At 40.7% G+C, this 2,909-nt stretch overlaps 1 protein-coding gene across 8 annotated transcripts in view; it reads right to left on the bottom strand.

Annotated features, from left to right (window-relative positions):
- ARHGAP10 (Rho GTPase activating protein 10) overlaps positions 1-2,909 on the bottom strand; it is a 337,918-nt gene that overhangs the window by 106,392 nt on the left and 228,617 nt on the right. The gene's annotated exons all lie outside the window — the stretch shown is intronic.

The following is a 2,909-nucleotide window of genomic DNA, read 5'->3' as shown; positions in this document are numbered from 1 at the left end:
ACATATGTATATGTATAACTGATTCACTTTGTTATAAAGCAGAAACTAACACACCATTGTAAAGCAATTATAATCCAATAAAGATGTTAAAAAAAAATCTTTAAATAAAATACTTGAAAATAGGTAACACACACCTGAACCCACGGATAAATGTTAATTTCATTAATAAGTGGGCCAAAATGGACAACACTGGCCTCCTGATGTAATAACACAACAGGAAGCATATAGCACTGCTATGATGTATTCATGCAATAAATAAACAAAAGCCGAATCTGAATCTACCGAAGCCTATAGGTTTAACTATTAGCTTACAGGAAACATGACAGATAACAGAGAGACCTGAGGATACCACCAGCCATATCTAAAATGTGGAAAATTCTATTTTGAAAAATGACTCAGGTTCATCAACAAATTAAATGCTGGGGGGGTGGGGCAGGGTAGAGGGAGGGGACTGCACAAATGAAAAACGACTTAAAACATATCAACCAGGGCTTCCCTGGTGGCGCAGTGGTTGCGCGTCCGCCTGCCGATGCAGGGGAACCGGGTTCGCGTCCCGGTCTGGGGGGGTCCCGCGTGCCGCGGGGCGGCTGGGCCCGTGGGCCATGGCCGCTGGGCCTGCGCGTCCGGAGCCTGTGCTCCGCAGCGGGAGAGGCCGCAGCGGGGGGAGGCCCGCATACCACAAAGGGAAAAGAGAAAAAAAAAAGTAAAAAAAAAAAAAAAAAAAAAAAAAGTATGGTAACCTGAGATTAAAAAAAGGCCCCATTGAATCTAGGGTGAGTCAGAACATTTTTTATTTTTATTTTTTTTGAATTTTATTTTATTTTATTTTTTAATACAGTAGGTTCTTATTAGTTATCTATTTTATACATATTAGTGTAGACATGTCAATCCCAATCTCCCAATTCATCCCACCCCCCTACCCCCCTCTTTCTCCCCTTGGTGTCCATATGTTTGTTCTCTACAGCTGTGTCTCTATTTCTGCCTTGCAAACCAGTTCATCTGTACCATTTTCTAGATTCCACATATATGCGTTAATATATGATAATTGTTTTTCTCTTTCTCACTTACTTCACTCTGTATGACAGTCTCTAGGTCCATCCACATCTCTACAAATGACCCAATTTCATTCCTTTTTATGGCTGAGTACTATTCCATTGTATGTATGAGCCACATATTCTTTATCCATTTGTCTTTTGATGGGAAATTAAGTGGTTTCCATGACCTGGCTATTGAAAATCATGCTGCAATGAACATTGAAGTGCATGTGTCCTTTTGAATTATGGTTTTCTCTGAGTATATGCCCAGTAGTGGGATTGCTGGGTCATATGGTAATTCTATTTTTAGTTCTTTAAGTGACCTCCATACTGTTCTGCATAGGGGCTGTATAAGTTTGTATTCTCACCAACAGCACAAGAGGATTCCCTTTTCTCCACACCCTCTCCTGCACATGGCCGCTGAGCCTGCGCGTCCGGAGCCTGTGCTCCGCAACGGGAGAGGCCACAACAGAGGGAGGCCCGCATACCACAAAAAAAAAAAAAAAAATATCAACCAAATGAAATGTGCTGACACTGTTGAAATCCTACAGGAAATAAAACAAGCATTAAAATACGTTTTTGAAAAAAAAAAATCTATAAAAATGGAACACAGATTGAGTACTGGATCATACGCATTTTGTTAGGTATGATAATTATATTCTTTTTGTCTTTTCTTTAACGGCCTTTTTTGTAAATCCTTATCTTTTTTGAGATATCCACCCAAGTATTTATGAGTGCAGCAATACGTTTTAGAAAATCTTTAAAGTATTATTCCAAACAGTGGCGGTAGACAGACTAATGAAACAAGAAGTGTCAAATGTTGAAAACCGAAGAGCAGGATAATAGGGCCATGAGGAGTCATTATACTCATCTCTCCGCTTCTATAAATTTGAAATTTTTTAAACATACAAATTTTTTAAAACACAAAATATGTAATATAAATTGATTCTAATGTGCTTGTTGGAACCCAAAGAGTATTTACCTGAAAATCAATCCTCTGTGTTGGTTAAAAAGAACTGATGCTGGGGGAGCAGTGCCATTTGTCTGCCAGACAAAAAGCAAAGTCCCCAGCGGACCCACAGCCTAAGAATGACAGTCGTGACTGTTTTCCATTCCTTTACTCTGTATACTTGTCCTTCATCTAACCTCAAGCTTTGTGATCATTCATTTCCTTTCTTTTCTCAAGAAAGGTGAATGCTAAAAGAAATGCTGAAGCTTTTCAAACTCTAATCCTAGATACTTCCTATAGTAAAAGTAAAACTCAGTTTATCTTAAAAAAAAAACAAAAACCACATCAAGTAAACTTCTTTTCACATCGCTCTGTATCTGTATGTCATCATTATAAGCCTTTAAGTTCACATGGTTTACACTTAAACTAAAACATCTTCATTTTAGCCCACAACATAAAGAAAAGATGCAATGAATGTAATAAACAGCCTTCTTCCTTACTGTTTCAAGAGCATTTAATTCCAAAAACTCACATCCACAATAGACTCTATTTCAAAACCCAAGTCTATTCCAGTTCTGTTCTGTTGCAATTTATCTATCAACTGATGTTCACTGACTATGTCCCACACTTCCTGGGACATCATTAGGTACCTCATAAATGTTCTCCTTTCTCATAAGCTTTGACTTTTGAGATGCACGTTCAGAGTCTGCATGTGCTGTGTGTTAAACATCCAAACAGGGCTTCCCTGGTGGCGCAGCGGTTGCGCGTCCGCCTGCCGATGCAGGGGAACCGGGTTCGCGCCCCGGTCTGGGGGGATCCCGCATGCCGCAGAGCGGCTGGGCCCGTGAGCCATGGCCGCTGGGCCTGCGCGTCCGGAGCCTGTGCTCCGCAACGGGAGAGGCCACAGCAGAGGGAGGCCCGCATAC

This window comes from Physeter macrocephalus, chromosome 7 (assembly GCF_002837175.3).
Source record: "Physeter macrocephalus isolate SW-GA chromosome 7, ASM283717v5, whole genome shotgun sequence".
Taxonomy (NCBI): Eukaryota; Metazoa; Chordata; class Mammalia; order Artiodactyla; family Physeteridae; genus Physeter; species Physeter macrocephalus.
This window is presented reverse-complemented; position numbering and strand designations above follow the sequence as displayed.